This window comes from Brachyhypopomus gauderio, chromosome 6 (genome assembly GCF_052324685.1).
Source record: "Brachyhypopomus gauderio isolate BG-103 chromosome 6, BGAUD_0.2, whole genome shotgun sequence".
Taxonomy (NCBI): domain Eukaryota; kingdom Metazoa; phylum Chordata; class Actinopteri; order Gymnotiformes; family Hypopomidae; genus Brachyhypopomus; species Brachyhypopomus gauderio.
Window position 1 is genome coordinate 3,619,375 of NC_135216.1, and position 17,577 is coordinate 3,636,951.

General features: G+C 40.6%; 17 non-coding genes across 17 annotated transcripts; all 17 read left to right on the forward strand.

Moving 5' to 3' along the window:
* Positions 1–452: 452 nt before the first annotated feature.
* trnac-gca (transfer RNA cysteine (anticodon GCA)) lies at positions 453–524 on the forward strand. Its single transcript has one exon. It is a non-coding gene; the product is annotated as a tRNA-Cys (tRNA).
* Positions 525–1,179: 655 nt separating this feature from the next.
* Positions 1,180–1,251, forward strand: trnac-gca (transfer RNA cysteine (anticodon GCA)). Its single transcript has one exon. It is a non-coding gene; the product is annotated as a tRNA-Cys (tRNA).
* A 1,384-nt stretch (positions 1,252–2,635) lies between these two features.
* On the forward strand, positions 2,636–2,707 carry trnac-gca (transfer RNA cysteine (anticodon GCA)). The gene has a single exon. It is a non-coding gene; the product is annotated as a tRNA-Cys (tRNA).
* A 656-nt stretch (positions 2,708–3,363) lies between these two features.
* trnac-gca (transfer RNA cysteine (anticodon GCA)) lies at positions 3,364–3,435 on the forward strand. The gene has a single exon. It is a non-coding gene; the product is annotated as a tRNA-Cys (tRNA).
* A 1,384-nt stretch (positions 3,436–4,819) lies between these two features.
* Positions 4,820–4,891, forward strand: trnac-gca (transfer RNA cysteine (anticodon GCA)). The gene has a single exon. It is a non-coding gene; the product is annotated as a tRNA-Cys (tRNA).
* A 655-nt stretch (positions 4,892–5,546) lies between these two features.
* trnac-gca (transfer RNA cysteine (anticodon GCA)) lies at positions 5,547–5,618 on the forward strand. The gene has a single exon. It is a non-coding gene; the product is annotated as a tRNA-Cys (tRNA).
* A 1,384-nt stretch (positions 5,619–7,002) lies between these two features.
* On the forward strand, positions 7,003–7,074 carry trnac-gca (transfer RNA cysteine (anticodon GCA)). Its single transcript has one exon. It is a non-coding gene; the product is annotated as a tRNA-Cys (tRNA).
* Positions 7,075–7,729: 655 nt separating this feature from the next.
* On the forward strand, positions 7,730–7,801 carry trnac-gca (transfer RNA cysteine (anticodon GCA)). Its single transcript has one exon. It is a non-coding gene; the product is annotated as a tRNA-Cys (tRNA).
* Positions 7,802–8,457: 656 nt separating this feature from the next.
* trnac-gca (transfer RNA cysteine (anticodon GCA)) lies at positions 8,458–8,529 on the forward strand. Its single transcript has one exon. It is a non-coding gene; the product is annotated as a tRNA-Cys (tRNA).
* Positions 8,530–9,185: 656 nt separating this feature from the next.
* trnac-gca (transfer RNA cysteine (anticodon GCA)) lies at positions 9,186–9,257 on the forward strand. Its single transcript has one exon. It is a non-coding gene; the product is annotated as a tRNA-Cys (tRNA).
* A 1,383-nt stretch (positions 9,258–10,640) lies between these two features.
* Positions 10,641–10,712, forward strand: trnac-gca (transfer RNA cysteine (anticodon GCA)). Its single transcript has one exon. It is a non-coding gene; the product is annotated as a tRNA-Cys (tRNA).
* A 656-nt stretch (positions 10,713–11,368) lies between these two features.
* trnac-gca (transfer RNA cysteine (anticodon GCA)) lies at positions 11,369–11,440 on the forward strand. Its single transcript has one exon. It is a non-coding gene; the product is annotated as a tRNA-Cys (tRNA).
* Positions 11,441–12,824: 1,384 nt separating this feature from the next.
* Positions 12,825–12,896, forward strand: trnac-gca (transfer RNA cysteine (anticodon GCA)). Its single transcript has one exon. It is a non-coding gene; the product is annotated as a tRNA-Cys (tRNA).
* A 1,534-nt stretch (positions 12,897–14,430) lies between these two features.
* trnac-gca (transfer RNA cysteine (anticodon GCA)) lies at positions 14,431–14,502 on the forward strand. The gene has a single exon. It is a non-coding gene; the product is annotated as a tRNA-Cys (tRNA).
* Positions 14,503–15,158: 656 nt separating this feature from the next.
* Positions 15,159–15,230, forward strand: trnac-gca (transfer RNA cysteine (anticodon GCA)). The gene has a single exon. It is a non-coding gene; the product is annotated as a tRNA-Cys (tRNA).
* A 656-nt stretch (positions 15,231–15,886) lies between these two features.
* Positions 15,887–15,958, forward strand: trnac-gca (transfer RNA cysteine (anticodon GCA)). Its single transcript has one exon. It is a non-coding gene; the product is annotated as a tRNA-Cys (tRNA).
* A 656-nt stretch (positions 15,959–16,614) lies between these two features.
* Positions 16,615–16,686, forward strand: trnac-gca (transfer RNA cysteine (anticodon GCA)). Its single transcript has one exon. It is a non-coding gene; the product is annotated as a tRNA-Cys (tRNA).
* The last annotated feature ends 891 nt before the right edge of the window (positions 16,687–17,577 follow it).

Below are 17,577 nucleotides of genomic sequence, written 5' to 3' on the forward strand. Positions count from 1 at the left end.
CATCATTACAGCATTTGAGGACGCACAAGATATCTCAATTTAACAACGCATGTGATTGGAATTCAAGTGATTACCACTTCTTCTCTAAATGGTCCTCATCGCAAACTTGAAAGACCTTCTGGCTGCTTGCAATTTCAACATGCACATGATATTTTGCTCATAGAGTGCACCCCTTGAACAAGTCTAAAATTATGTCATATGGATGGTGCCATTTCATAATATCATCCAGCAGTCACTGCTCAGGAAGTGCCAATGTGTTTAAAAATGGATTCCTGAGAAAAGCATTTGTTCAGGATTTATGCCACTGGGCGAGCATTTTTACTGTTACTCAAAGCATTCCTTTAGATTGTCACCTTCCAAAATCTCCTGTAAGCTCCACATCAGGTATCTTGTGAGCTTGTGTTTTTCCTGCTCATGTGCTCACATTGAGGTTGCAAATCACACTTCCTGTTGGGGGTATAGCTCAGTGGTAGAGCATTTGACTGCAGATCAAGAGGTCCCCAGTTCAACTCTAGGTGCCCCCTAGTGGCATCTGGAAGTGTTTGCTTTACCCTGGTGTTGTGATACTATGCAATTCTTGCCTTTTAAACATTTCGTATATGACCTTTTCAAGCAGTCCAATTCATTTTCAGTCAGATATCTTACGACATTGTTCTCTCTCAATCATCACTCATTAAAGGCTGCTGATTTCATTCCCAAACATATATCTTGTAATACTGGTGAATCTCATCATTACAGCATTTGAGGACGCTCATGATATCTCAATTTAACGACGCATGTGATTGGAATTCAAGTGATTACCACTTCTTCTCTAAATGGTCCTCATCGCAAACTTGAAAGACCTTCTGGCTGCTTGCAATTTCAACATGCACATGATATTTTGCTCATAGAGTGCACCCCTTGAACAAGTCTAAAATTATGTCATATGGATGGTGCCATTTCATAATATCATCCAGCAGTCACTGCTCAGGAAGTGCCAATGTGTTTAAAAATGGATTCCTGAGAAAAGCATTTGTTCAGGATTTATGCCACTGGGCGAGCATTTTTACTGTTACTCAAAGCATTCCTTTAGATTGTCACCTTCCAAAATCTCCTGTAAGCTCCACATCAGGTATCTTGTGAGCTTGTGTTTTTCCTGCTCATGTGCTCACATTGAGGTTGCAAATCACACTTCCTGTTGGGGGTATAGCTCAGTGGTAGAGCATTTGACTGCAGATCAAGAGGTCCCCAGTTCAACTCTGAGTGCCCCCTAGTGGCATCTGGAAGTGTTTGCTTTACCCTGTTTGTTGTGATACTATGCAATTCTTGCCTTTTAAACATTTCGTATATGACCTTTTCAAGCAGTCCAATTCATTTTCAGTCAGATATCTTACGACATTGTTCTCTCTCAATCATCACTCATTAAAGGCTGCTGATTATATTCCCAAACATATATCTTGTAATACTGGTGAATCTCATCATTACAGCATTTGAGGACGCTCATGATATCTCAATTTAACGACGCATGTGATTGGAATTCAAGTTATTACCACTTCTTCTCTAAATGGTCCTCATCGCAAACTTGAAAGACCTTCTGGCTGCTTGCAATTTCAACATGCACATGATATTTTTCTCATAGAGTGCACCCTTTGAACAAGTCCAAAAATATGTCATATGGATGGTGCCATTTCATAATATCATCCAGCAGTCACTGCTCAGGAAGTGCCAATGTGTTTAAAAATGGATTCCTGAGAAAAGCATTTGTTCAGGATTTACGCCACTGGGCGAGCATTTTTACTGTTACTCAAAGCATTCCTTTAGATTGTCGCCTTCCAAAATCTCCTGTAAGCTCCACATCAGGTATCTTGTGAGCTTGTGTTTTTCCTGCTCATGTGCTCACATTGAGGTTGCAAATCACACTTCCTGCTGGGGGTATAGCTCAGTGGTAGAGCATTTGATTGCAGATCAAGAGGTCCCCAGTTCAACTCTGAGTGCCCCCTAGTGGCATCTGGAAGTGTTTGCTTTACCCTGTTTGTTGTGATACTATGCAATTCTTGCCTTTTAAACATTTCGTATATGACCTTTTCAAGCAGTCCAATTCATTTTCAGTCAGATATCTTACGACATTGTTCTCTCTCAATCATCACTCATTAAAGGCTGCTGATTTCATTCCCAAACATATATCTTGAAATACTGGTGAATCTCATCATTACAGCATTTGAGGACGCTCATGATATCTCAATTTAACGACGCATGTGATTGGAATTCAAGTGATTACCACTTCTTCTCTAAATGGTCCTCATCGCAAACTTGAAAGACCTTCTGGCTGCTTGCAATTTCAACATGCACATGATATTTTGCTCATAGAGTGCACCCTTTGAACAAGTCCAAAAATATGTCATATGGATGGTGCCATTTCATAATATCATCCAGCAGTCACTGCTCAGGAAGTGCCAATGTGTTTAAAAATGGATTCCTGAGAAAAGCATTTGTTCAGGATTTATGCCACTGGGCGAGCATTTTTACTGTTACTCAAAGCATTCCTTTAGATTGTCACCTTCCAAAATCTCCTGTAAGCTCCACATCAGGTATCTTGTGAGCTTGTGTTTTTCCTGCTCATGTGCTCACATTGAGGTTGCAAATCACACGTCCTGTTGGGGGTATAGCTCAGTGGTAGAGCATTTGACTGCAGATCAAGAGGTCCCCAGTTCAACTCTGGGTGCCCCCTAGTGGCGTCTGGAAGTGTTTGCTTTACCCTGTTTGATGTGATACTATGCAATTCTTGCCTTTTAAACATTTCGTATATGACCTTTTCAAGCAGTCCAATTCATTTTCAGTCAGATATATTACGACATTGTTCACTCTCAATCATCACTCATTAAAGGCTGCTGAATTCATTCCCAAACATATATCTTGTAATACTGGTGAATCTCATCATTACAGCATTTGAGGACGCACATGATATCTCAATTTAACAACGCATGTGATTGGAATTCAAGTGATTACCACTTCTTCTCTAAATGGTCCTCATCGCAAACTTGAAAGACCTTCTGGCTGCTTGCAATTTCAACATGCACATGATATTTTGCTCATAGAGTGCACCCCTTGAACAAGTCTAAAATTATGTCATATGGATGGTGCCATTTCATAATATCATCCAGCAGTCACTGCTCAGGAAGTGCCAATGTGTTTAAAAATGGATTCCTGAGAAAAGCATTTGTTCAGGATTTATGCCACTGGGCGAGCATTTTTACTGTTACTCAAAGCATTCCTTTAGATTGTCACCTTCCAAAATCTCCTGTAAGCTCCACATCAGGTATCTTGTGAGCTTGTGTTTTTCCTGCTCATGTGCTCACATTGAGGTTGCAAATCACACTTCCTGTTGGGGGTATAGCTCAGTGGTAGAGCATTTGACTGCAGATCAAGAGGTCCCCAGTTCAACTCTGAGTGCCCCCTAGTGGCATCTGGAAGTGTTTGCTTTACCCTGTTTGTTGTGATACTATGCAATTCTTGCCTTTTAAACATTTCGTATATGACCTTTTCAAGCAGTCCAATTCATTTTCAGTCAGATATCTTACGACATTGTTCTCTCTCAATCATCACTCATTAAAGGCTGCTGATTATATTCCCAAACATATATCTTGTAATACTGGTGAATCTCATCATTACAGCATTTGAGGACGCTCATGATATCTCAATTTAACGACGCATGTGATTGGAATTCAAGTTATTACCACTTCTTCTCTAAATGGTCCTCATCGCAAACTTGAAAGACCTTCTGGCTGCTTGCAATTTCAACATGCACATGATATTTTTCTCATAGAGTGCACCCTTTGAACAAGTCCAAAAATATGTCATATGGATGGTGCCATTTCATAATATCATCCAGCAGTCACTGCTCAGGAAGTGCCAATGTGTTTAAAAATGGATTCCTGAGAAAAGCATTTGTTCAGGATTTACGCCACTGGGCGAGCATTTTTACTGTTACTCAAAGCATTCCTTTAGATTGTCGCCTTCCAAAATCTCCTGTAAGCTCCACATCAGGTATCTTGTGAGCTTGTGTTTTTCCTGCTCATGTGCTCACATTGAGGTTGCAAATCACACTTCCTGCTGGGGGTATAGCTCAGTGGTAGAGCATTTGATTGCAGATCAAGAGGTCCCCAGTTCAACTCTGAGTGCCCCCTAGTGGCATCTGGAAGTGTTTGCTTTACCCTGTTTGTTGTGATACTATGCAATTCTTGCCTTTTAAACATTTCGTATATGACCTTTTCAAGCAGTCCAATTCATTTTCAGTCAGATATCTTACGACATTGTTCTCTCTCAATCATCACTCATTAAAGGCTGCTGATTTCATTCCCAAACATATATCTTGAAATACTGGTGAATCTCATCATTACAGCATTTGAGGACGCTCATGATATCTCAATTTAACGTCGCATGTGATTGGAATTCAAGTTATTACCACTTCTTCTCTAAATGGTCCTCATCGCAAACTTGAAAGACCTTCTGGCTGCTTGCAATTTCAACATGCACATGATATTTTTCTCATAGAGTGCACCCTTTGAACAAGTCCAAAAATATGTCATATGGATGGTGCCATTTCATAATATCATCCAGCAGTCACTGCTCAGGAAGTGCCAATGTGTTTAAAAATGGATTCCTGAGAAAAGCATTTGTTCAGGATTTACGCCACTGGGCGAGCATTTTTACTGTTACTCAAAGCATTCCTTTAGATTGTCACCTTCCAAAATCTCCTGTAAGCTCCACATCAGGTATCTTGTGAGCTTGTGTTTTTCCTGCTCATGTGCTCACATTGAGGTTGCAAATCACACTTCCTGCTGGGGGTATAGCTCAGTGGTAGAGCATTTGACTGCAGATCAAGAGGTCCCCAGTTCAACTCTAGGTGCCCCCTAGTGGCATCTGGAAGTGTTTGCTTTACCCTGGTGTTGTGATACTATGCAATTCTTGCCTTTTAAACATTTCGTATATGACCTTTTCAAGCAGTCCAATTCATTTTCAGTCAGATATCTTACGACATTGTTCTCTCTCAATCATCACTCATTAAAGGCTGCTGATTTCATTCCCAAACATATATCTTGTAATACTGGTGAATCTCATCATTACAGCATTTGAGGACGCTCATGATATCTCAATTTAACGACGCATGTGATTGGAATTCAAGTGATTACCACTTCTTCTCTAAATGGTCCTCATCGCAAACTTGAAAGACCTTCTGGCTGCTTGCAATTTCAACATGCACATGATATTTTGCTCATAGAGTGCACCCCTTGAACAAGTCTAAAATTATGTCATATGGATGGTGCCATTTCATAATATCATCCAGCAGTCACTGCTCAGGAAGTGCCAATGTGTTTAAAAATGGATTCCTGAGAAAAGCATTTGTTCAGGATTTATGCCACTGGGCGAGCATTTTTACTGTTACTCAAAGCATTCCTTTAGATTGTCACCTTCCAAAATCTCCTGTAAGCTCCACATCAGGTATCTTGTGAGCTTGTGTTTTTCCTGCTCATGTGCTCACATTGAGGTTGCAAATCACACTTCCTGTTGGGGGTATAGCTCAGTGGTAGAGCATTTGACTGCAGATCAAGAGGTCCCCAGTTCAACTCTGAGTGCCCCCTAGTGGCATCTGGAAGTGTTTGCTTTACCCTGTTTGTTGTGATACTATGCAATTCTTGCCTTTTAAACATTTCGTATATGACCTTTTCAAGCAGTCCAATTCATTTTCAGTCAGATATCTTACGACATTGTTCTCTCTCAATCATCACTCATTAAAGGCTGCTGATTATATTCCCAAACATATATCTTGTAATACTGGTGAATCTCATCATTACAGCATTTGAGGACGCTCATGATATCTCAATTTAACAACGCATGTGATTGGAATTCAAGTTATTACCACTTCTTCTCTAAATGGTCCTCATCGCAAACTTGAAAGACCTTCTGGCTGCTTGCAATTTCAACATGCACATGATATTTTGCTCATAGAGTGCACCCTTTGAACAAGTCCAAAAATATGTCATATGGATGGTGCCATTTCATAATATCATCCAGCAGTCACTGCTCAGGAAGTGCCAATGTATTTAAAAATGGATTCCTGAGAAAAGCATTTGTTCAGGATTTACGCCACTGGGCGAGCATTTTTACTGTTACTCAAAGCATTCCTTTAGATTGTCACCTACCAAAATCTCCTGTAAGCTCCACATCAGGTATCTTGTGAGCTTGTGTTTTTCCTGCTCATGTGCTCACATTGAGGTTGCAAATCACACTTCCTCCTGGGGGTATAGCTCACTGGTAGAGCATTTGACTGCAGATCAAGAGGTCCCCAGTTCAACTCTGGGTGCCCCCTAGTGGCGTCTGGAAGTGTTTGCTTTACCCTGTTTGATGTGATACTATGCAATTCTTGCCTTTTAAACATTTCGTATATGACCTTTTCAAGCAGTCCAATTCATTTTCAGTCAGATATCTTACGACATTGTTCACTCTCAATCATCACTCATTAAAGGCTGCTGAATTCATTCCCAAACATATATCTTGTAATACTGGTGAATCTCATCATTACAGCATTTGAGGACGCACATGATATCTCAATTTAACAACGCATGTGATTGGAATTCAAGTGATTACCACTTCTTCTCTAAATGGTCCTCATCGCAAACTTGAAAGACCTTCTGGCTGCTTGCAATTTCAACATGCACATGATATTTTGCGCATAGAGTGCACCCTTTGAACAAGTCCAAAAATATGTCATATGGATGGTGCCATTTCATAATATCATCCAGCAGTCACTGCTCAGGAAGTGCCAATGTGTTTAAAAATGGATTCCTGAGAAAAGCATTTGTTCAGGATTTACGCCACTGGGCGAGCATTTTTACTGTTACTCAAAGCATTCCTTTAGATTGTCACCTTCCAAAATCTCCTGTAAGCTCCACATCAGGTATCTTGTGAGCTTGTGTTTTTCCTGCTCATGTGCTCACATTGAGGTTGCAAATCACACTTCCTGCTGGGGGTATAGCTCAGTGGTAGAGCATTTGACTGCAGATCAAGAGGTCCCCAGTTCAACTCTGGGTGCCCCCTAGTGGCATCTGGAAGTGTTTGCTTTACCCTGTTTGTTGTGATACTATGCAATTCTTGCCTTTTAAACATTTCATATATGACCTTTTCAAGCAGTCCAATTCATTTTCAGTCAGATATCTTACGACATTGTTCTCTCTCAATCATCACTCATTAAAGGCTGCTGATTTCATTCCCAAACAAATATCTTGTAATACTGGTATTCTCATCATTACAGCATTTGAGGACGCTCATGATATCTCAATTTAACAACGCATGTGATTGGAATTCAAGTTATTACCACTTCTTCTCTAAATGGTCCTCATCGCAAACTTGAAAGACCTTCTGGCTGCTTGCAATTTCAACATGCACATGATATTTTGCGCATAGAGTGCACCCTTTGAACAAGTCCAAAAATATGTCATATGGATGGTGCCATTTCATAATATCATTCAGCAGTCACTGCTCAGGAAGTGCCAATGTGTTTAAAAATGGATTCCTGAGAAAAGCATTTGTTCAGGATTTACGCCACTGGGCGAGCATTTTTACTGTTACTCAAAGCATTCCTTTAGATTGTCACCTTCCAAAATCTCCTGTAAGCTCCACATTAGGTATCTTGTGAGCTTGTGTTTTTCCTGCTCATGTGCTCACATTGAGGTTGCAAATCCCACTTCCTGCTGGGGGTATAGCTCAGTGGTAGAGCATTTGACTGCAGATCAAGAGGTCCCCAGTTCAACTCTGGGTGCCCCCTAGTGGCATCTGGAAGTGTTTGCTTTACCCTGTTTGTTGTGATACTATGCAATTCTTGCCATTTAAACATTTCGTATATGACCTTTTCAAGCAGTCCAATTCATTTTCAGTCAGATATCTTACGACATTGTTCTCTCTCAATCATCACTCATTAAAGGCTGCTGATTTCATTCCCAAACATATATCTTGTAATACTGGTGAATCTCATCATTACAGCATTTGAGGACGCTCATGATATCTCAATTTAACGACGCATGTGATTGGAATTCAAGTGATTACCACTTCTTCTCTAAATGGTCCTCATCGCAAACTTGAAAGACCTTCTGGCTGCTTGCAATTTCAACATGCACATGATATTTTGCTCATAGAGTGCACCCCTTGAACAAGTCTAAAATTATGTCATATGGATGGTGCCATTTCATAATATCATCCAGCAGTCACTGCTCAGGAAGTGCCAATGTGTTTAAAAATGGATTCCTGAGAAAAGCATTTGTTCAGGATTTATGCCACTGGGCGAGCATTTTTACTGTTACTCAAAGCATTCCTTTAGATTGTCACCTTCCAAAATCTCCTGTAAGCTCCACATCAGGTATCTTGTGAGCTTGTGTTTTTCCTGCTCATGTGCTCACATTGAGGTTGCAAATCACACTTCCTGTTGGGGGTATAGCTCAGTGGTAGAGCATTTGACTGCAGATCAAGAGGTCCCCAGTTCAACTCTGAGTGCCCCCTAGTGGCATCTGGAAGTGTTTGCTTTACCCTGTTTGTTGTGATACTATGCAATTCTTGCCTTTTAAACATTTCGTATATGACCTTTTCAAGCAGTCCAATTCATTTTCAGTCAGATATCTTACGACATTGTTCTCTCTCAATCATCACTCATTAAAGGCTGCTGATTATATTCCCAAACATATATCTTGTAATACTGGTGAATCTCATCATTACAGCATTTGAGGACGCTCATGATATCTCAATTTAACGACGCATGTGATTGGAATTCAAGTTATTACCACTTCTTCTCTAAATGGTCCTCATCGCAAACTTGAAAGACCTTCTGGCTGCTTGCAATTTCAACATGCACATGATATTTTGCTCATAGAGTGCACCCTTTGAACAAGTCCAAAAATATGTCATATGGATGGTGCCATTTCATAATATCATCCAGCAGTCACTGCTCAGGAAGTGCCAATGTGTTTAAAAATGGATTCCTGAGAAAAGCATTTGTTCAGGATTTATGCCACTGGGCGAGCATTTTTACTGTTACTCAAAGCATTCCTTTAGATTGTCACCTTCCAAAATCTCCTGTAAGCTCCACATCAGGTATCTTGTGAGCTTGTGTTTTTCCTGCTCATGTGCTCACATTGAGGTTGCAAATCACACTTCCTGTTGGGGGTATAGCTCAGTGGTAGAGCATTTGACTGCAGATCAAGAGGTCCCCAGTTCAACTCTGGGTGCCCCCTAGTGGCGTCTGGAAGTGTTTGCTTTACCCTGTTTGATGTGATACTATGCAATTCTTGCCTTTTAAACATTTCGTATATGACCTTTTCAAGCAGTCCAATTCATTTTCAGTCAGATATATTACGACATTGTTCACTCTCAATCATCACTCATTAAAGGCTGCTGAATTCATTCCCAAACATATATCTTGTAATACTGGTGAATCTCATCATTACAGCATTTGAGGACGCACATGATATCTCAATTTAACAACGCATGTGATTGGAATTCAAGTGATTACCACTTCTTCTCTAAATGGTCCTCATCGCAAACTTGAAAGACCTTCTGGCTGCTTGCAATTTCAACATGCACATGATATTTTGCGCATAGAGTGCACCCTTTGAACAAGTCCAAAAATATGTCATATGGATGGTGCCATTTCATAATATCATCCAGCAGTCACTGCTCAGGAAGTGCCAATGTATTTAAAAATGGATTCCTGAGAAAAGCATTTGTTCAGGATTTACGCCACTGGGCGAGCATTTTTACTGTTACTCAAAGCATTCCTTTAGATTGTCACCTACCAAAATCTCCTGTAAGCTCCACATCAGGTATCTTGTGAGCTTGTGTTTTTCCTGCTCATGTGCTCACATTGAGGTTGCAAATCACACTTCCTCCTGGGGGTATAGCTCACTGGTAGAGCATTTGACTGCAGATCAAGACGTCCCCAGTTCAACTCTGGGTGCCCCCTAGTGGCATCTGGAAGTGTTTGCTTTACCCTGTTTGTTGTGATACTATGCAATTCTTGCCTTTTAAACATTTCATATATGACCTTTTCAAGCAGTCCAATTCATTTTCAGTCAGATATCTTACGACATTGTTCTCTCTCAATCATCACTCATTAAAGGCTGCTGATTTCATTCCCAAACAAATATCTTGTAATACTGGTATTCTCATCATTACAGCATTTGAGGACGCTCATGATATCTCAATTTAACAACGCATGTGATTGGAATTCAAGTTATTACCACTTCTTCTCTAAATGGTCCTCATCGCAAACTTGAAAGACCTTCTGGCTGCTTGCAATTTCAACATGCACATGATATTTTGCTCATAGAGTGCACCCTTTGAACAAGTCCAAAAATATGTCATATGGATGGTGCCATTTCATAATATCATTCAGCAGTCACTGCTCAGGAAGTGCCAATGTGTTTAAAAATGGATTCCTGAGAAAAGCATTTGTTCAGGATTTACGCCACTGGGCGAGCATTTTTACTGTTACTCAAAGCATTCCTTTAGATTGTCACCTTCCAAAATCTCCTGTAAGCTCCACATCAGGTATCTTGTGAGCTTGTGTTTTTCCTGCTCATGTGCTCACATTGAGGTTGCAAATCCCACTTCCTGCTGGGGGTATAGCTCAGTGGTAGAGCATTTGACTGCAGATCAAGAGGTCCCCAGTTCAACTCTGGGTGCCCCCTAGTGGCATCTGGAAGTGTTTGCTTTACCCTGTTTGTTGTGATACTATGCCATTCTTGCCATTTAAACATTTCGTATATGACCTTTTCAAGCAGTCCAATTCATTTTCAGTCAGATATCTTACGACATTGTTCTCTCTCAATCATCACTCATTAAAGGCTGCTGATTTCATTCCCAAACATATATCTTGAAATACTGGTGAATCTCATCATTACAGCATTTGAGGACGCTCATGATATCTCAATTTAACGACGCATGTGATTGGAATTCAAGTGATTACCACTTCTTCTCTAAATGGTCCTCATCGCAAACTTGAAAGACCTTCTGGCTGCTTGCAATTTCAACATGCACATGATATTTTGCTCATAGAGTGCACCCTTTGAACAAGTCCAAAAATATGTCATATGGATGGTGCCATTTCATAATATCATCCAGCAGTCACTGCTCAGGAAGTGCCAATGTGTTTAAAAATGGATTCCTGAGAAAAGCATTTGTTCAGGATTTATGCCACTGGGCGAGCATTTTTACTGTTACTCAAAGCATTCCTTTAGATTGTCACCTTCCAAAATCTCCTGTAAGCTCCACATCAGGTATCTTGTGAGCTTGTGTTTTTCCTGCTCATGTGCTCACATTGAGGTTGCAAATCACACTTCCTGTTGGGGGTATAGCTCAGTGGTAGAGCATTTGACTGCAGATCAAGAGGTCCCCAGTTCAACTCTGGGTGCCCCCTAGTGGCGTCTGGAAGTGTTTGCTTTACCCTGTTTGATGTGATACTATGCAATTCTTGCCTTTTAAACATTTCGTATATGACCTTTTCAAGCAGTCCAATTCATTTTCAGTCAGATATATTACGACATTGTTCACTCTCAATCATCACTCATTAAAGGCTGCTGAATTCATTCCCAAACATATATCTTGTAATACTGGTGAATCTCATCATTACAGCATTTGAGGACGCACATGATATCTCAATTTACCAACGCATGTGATTGGAATTCAAGTGATTACCACTTCTTCTCTAAATGGTCCTCATCGCAAACTTGAAAGACCTTCTGGCTGCTTGCAATTTCAACATGCACATGATATTTTGCGCATAGAGTGCACCCTTTGAACAAGTCCAAAAATATGTCATATGGATGGTGCCATTTCATAATATCATCCAGCAGTCACTGCTCAGGAAGTGCCAATGTATTTAAAAATGGATTCCTGAGAAAAGCATTTGTTCAGGATTTACGCCACTGGGCGAGCATTTTTACTGTTACTCAAAGCATTCCTTTAGATTGTCACCTACCAAAATCTCCTGTAAGCTCCACATCAGGTATCTTGTGAGCTTGTGTTTTTCCTGCTCATGTGCTCACATTGAGGTTGCAAATCACACTTCCTCCTGGGGGTATAGCTCACTGGTAGAGCATTTGACTGCAGATCAAGACGTCCCCAGTTCAACTCTGGGTGCCCCCTAGTGGCATCTGGAAGTGTTTGCTTTACCCTGTTTGTTGTGATACTATGCAATTCTTGCCTTTTAAACATTTCATATATGACCTTTTCAAGCAGTCCAATTCATTTTCAGTCAGATATCTTACGACATTGTTCTCTCTCAATCATCACTCATTAAAGGCTGCTGATTTCATTCCCAAACAAATATCTTGTAATACTGGTGAATCTCATCATTACAGCATTTGAGGACGCTCATGATATCTCAATTTAACGACGCATGTGATTGGAATTCAAGTTATTACCACTTCTTCTCTAAATGGTCCTCATCGCAAACTTGAAAGACCTTCTGGCTGCTTGCAATTTCAACATGCACATGATATTTTGCTCATAGAGTGCACCCTTTGAACAAGTCCAAAAATATGTCATATGGATGGTGCCATTTCATAATATCATCCAGCAGTCACTGCTCAGGAAGTGCCAATGTGTTTAAAAATGGATTCCTGAGAAAAGCATTTGTTCAGGATTTATGCCACTGGGCGAGCATTTTTACTGTTACTCAAAGCATTCCTTTACATTGTCACCTTCCAAAATCTCCTGTAAGCTCCACATCAGGTATCTTGTGAGCTTGTGTTTTTCCTGCTCATGTGCTCACATTGAGGTTGCAAATCACACTTCCTGTTGGGGGTATAGCTCAGTGGTAGAGCATTTGACTGCAGATCAAGAGGTCCCCAGTTCAACTCTGGGTGCCCCCTAGTGGCGTCTGGAAGTGTTTGCTTTACCCTGTTTGATGTGATACTATGCAATTCTTGCCTTTTAAACATTTCGTATATGACCTTTTCAAGCAGTCCAATTCATTTTCAGTCAGATATATTACGACATTGTTCACTCTCAATCATCACTCATTAAAGCAGGGATGTCAAAGTCAAATGCACCGAGGGCCAAAAAACCAAATTTGCTACAAGCCGAGGGCCGGACTGGTTCAATGTTTATTAAAACATTGAAATGATTGCACATAGCCTATTGAACCAAGACCTAACACAGTGTTTATTATTTAATGCTTAAATGAATAAAGCAATACTTTCTTATGGATCTGTCAGTAATTTCAAGTGAAAACATTTTTCAACAAGCAAACAGATAAAAACAAACTTCCTTCAAAGAAAACATGTCCTGTACATTAAATGAATAAAGTAATAAAGGTTTGAAAAGTGCTGGAATTTAGGCTAAAGTACTTGAAAATGCTTGAAATTGTAACTACTTCGTTTCACAACAAATATCTGTCTGACTGAACAGTTAACAAATACGAGCCTCTTGTAATTCCAGGACGAAACATGAGAGAACGTGAAGACGTTAAGATTGGGCGTTTTGAAAATAAACAACCATTAAATAATGTGAATAAAAGCGAATTATGTCGAATCATTTCGAATATATGTATAAAAATTTAACTTAATTAAGTTTAACGTGCTGGTGTGCACAACGTTACAAAATTCGAGAGGTGCACGACCTCGCGAATCGACAGCGCGCGACGCCCTCGCCCACGGGCGGAGCCACTGCGATTACGTCATTTTCGCCGAGCGGACCTTTGCCGCTTGTGTGCGCTGCAGTGACTTCGCGGGCTACCGTTGCATTGTGGGGAATGTAGTGTTTGTGCGTGCAAAACACCAGCGGGCGGCTGTGGCCTGCGGGCCGGTTCTAATAGTAATTAAATATCATCCAGGGGGCCATAGATAATCAATTCGCGGGCCGGATCTGGCCCGCGGGCCTTGACTTTGACATATGTGCATTAAAGGCTGCTGAATTCATTCCCAAACATATATCTTGTAATACTGGTGAATCTCATCATTACAGCATTTGAGGACGCACATGATATCTCAATTTAACAACGCATGTGATTGGAATTCAAGTGATTACCACTTCTTCTCTAAATGGTCCTCATCGCAAACTTGAAAGACCTTCTGGCTGCTTGCAATTTCAACATGCACATGATATTTTGCTCATAGAGTGCACCCTTTGAACAAGTCCAAAAATATGTCATATGGATGGTGCCATTTCATAATATCATTCAGCAGTCACTGCTCAGGAAGTGCCAATGTGTTTAAAAATGGATTCCTGAGAAAAGCATTTGTTCAGGATTTACGCCACTGGGCGAGCATTTTTACTGTTACTCAAAGCATTCCTTTAGATTGTCACCTTCCAAAATCTCCTGTAAGCTCCACATCAGGTATCTTGTGAGCTTGTGTTTTTCCTGCTCATGTGCTCACATTGAGGTTGCAAATCCCACTTCCTGCTGGGGGTATAGCTCAGTGGTAGAGCATTTGACTGCAGATCAAGAGGTCCCCAGTTCAACTCTGGGTGCCCCCTAGTGGCATCTGGAAGTGTTTGCTTTACCCTGTTTGTTGTGATACTATGCCATTCTTGCCATTTAAACATTTCGTATATGACCTTTTCAAGCAGTCCAATTCATTTTCAGTCAGATATCTTACGACATTGTTCTCTCTCAATCATCACTCATTAAAGGCTGCTGATTTCATTCCCAAACATATATCTTGTAATACTGGTGAATCTCATCATTACAGCATTTGAGGACGCTCATGATATCTCAATTTAACGTCGCATGTGATTGGAATTCAAGTTATTACCACTTCTTCTCTAAATGGTCCTCATCGCAAACTTGAAAGACCTTCTGGCTGCTTGCAATTTCAACATGCACATGATATTTTTCTCATAGAGTGCACCCTTTGAACAAGTCCAAAAATATGTCATATGGATGGTGCCATTTCATAATATCATCCAGCAGTCACTGCTCAGGAAGTGCCAATGTGTTTAAAAATGGATTCCTGAGAAAAGCATTTGTTCAGGATTTACGCCACTGGGCGAGCATTTTTACTGTTACTCAAAGCATTCCTTTAGATTGTCACCTTCCAAAATCTCCTGTAAGCTCCACATCAGGTATCTTGTGAGCTTGTGTTTTTCCTGCTCATGTGCTCACATTGAGGTTGCAAATCCCACTTCCTGTTGGGGGTATAGCTCAGTGGTAGAGCATTTGACTGCAGATCAAGAGGTCCCCAGTTCAACTCTGGGTGCCCCCTAGTGGCGTCTGGAAGTGTTTGCTTTACCCTGTTTGATGTGATACTATGCAATTCTTGCCTTTTAAACATTTCGTATATGACCTTTTCAAGCAGTCCAATTCATTTTCAGTCAGATATCTTACGACATTGTTCACTCTCAATCATCACTCATTAAAGGCTGCTGAATTCATTCCCAAACATATATCTTGTAATACTGGTGAATCTCATCATTACAGCATTTGAGGACGCACATGATATCTCAATTTAACAACGCATGTGATTGGAATTCAAGTGATTACCACTTCTTCTCTAAATGGTCCTCATCGCAAACTTGAAAGACCTTCTGGCTGCTTGCAATTTCAACATGCACATGATATTTTGCGCATAGAGTGCACCCTTTGAACAAGTCCAAAAATATGTCATATGGATGGTGCCATTTCATAATATCATCCAGCAGTCACTGCTCAGGAAGTGCCAATGTGTTTAAAAATGGATTCCTGAGAAAAGCATTTGTTCAGGATTTACGCCACTGGGCGAGCATTTTTACTGTTACTCAAAGCATTCCTTTAGATTGTCGCCTTCCAAAATCTTCTGTAAGCTCCACATCAGGTATCTTGTGAGCTTGTGTTTTTCCTGCTCATGTGCTCACATTGAGGTTGCAAATCACACTTCCTCCTGGGGGTATAGCTCAGTGGTAGAGCATTTGACTGCAGATCAAGAGGTCCCCAGTTCAACTCTGGGTGCCCCCTAGTGGCATCTGGAAGTGTTTGCTTTACCCTGTTTGATGTGATACTATGCAATTCTTGCCTTTTAAACATTTCGTATATGACCTTTTCAAGCAGTCCAATTCATTTTCAGTCAGATATCTTACGACATTGTTCACTCTCAATCATCACTCATTAAAGGCTGCTGAATTCATTCCCAAACATATATCTTGTAATACTGGTGAATCTCATCATTACAGCATTTGAGGACGCTCATGATATCTCAATTTAACAACGCATGTGATTGGAATTCAAGTGATTACCACTTCTTCTCTAAATGGTCCTCATCGCAAACTTGAAAGACCTTCTGGCTGCTTGCAATTTCAACATGCACATGATATTTTGCTCATAGAGTGCACCCTTTGAACAAGTCCAAAAATATGTCATATGGATGGTGCCATTTCATAATATCATCCAGCAGTCACTGCTCAGGAAGTGCCAATGTGTTTAAAAATGGATTCCTGAGAAAAGCATTTGTTCAGGATTTACGCCACTGGGCGAGCATTTTTACTGTTACTCAAAGCATTCCTTTAGATTGTCACCTTCCAAAATCTCCTCTAAGCTCCACATCAGGTATCTTGTGAGCTTGTGTTTTTCCTGCTCATGTGCTCACATTGAGGTTGCAAATCACACTTCCTGCTGGGGGTATAGCTCAGTGGTAGAGCATTTGACTGCAGATCAAGAGGTCCCCAGTTCAACTCTGGGTGCCCCCTAGTGGCATCTGGTAGTGTTTGCTTTACCCTGTTTGTTGTGATACTATGCAATTCTTGCCTTTTAAACATTTCGTATATGACCTTTTCAAGCAGTCCAATTCATTTTCAGTCAGATATCTTACGACATTGTTCTCTCTCAATCATCACTCATTAAAGGCTGCTGATTTCATTCCCAAACATATATCTTGTAATACTGGTGAATCTCATCATTACAGCATTTGAGGACACTCATGATATCTCAATTTAACGACGCATGTGATTGGAATTCAAGTGATTACCACTTCTTCTCTAAATGGTCCTCATCGCAAACTTGAAAGACCTTCTGGCTGCTTGCAATTTCAACATGCACATGATATTTTGCTCATAGAGTGCACCCTTTGAACAAGTCCAAAAATATGTCATATGGATGGTGCCATTTCATAATATCATCCAGCAGTCACTGCTCAGGAAGTGCCAATGTGTTTAAAAATGGATTCCTGAGAAAAGCATTTGTTCAGGATTTACGCCACTGGGCGAGCATTTTTACTGTTACTCAAAGCATTCCTTTAGATTGTCACCTTCCAAAATCTCCTGTAAGCTCCACATCAGGTATCTTGTGAGCTTGTGTTTTTCCTGCTCATGTGCTCACATTGAGGTTGCAAATCACACTTCCTGCTGGGGGTATAGCTCAGTGGTAGCGCATTTGACTGCAGATCAAGAGGTCCCCAGTTCAACTCTGGGTGCCCCCTAGTGGCATCTGAAAGTGTTTGCTTTACCCTGTTTGATGTGATACTATGCAATTCTTGCCTTTTAAACATTTCGTATATGACCTTTTCAAGCAGTCCAATTCATTTTCAGTCAGATATCTTACGACATTGTTCTCTCTCAATCATCACTCATTAAAGGCTGCTG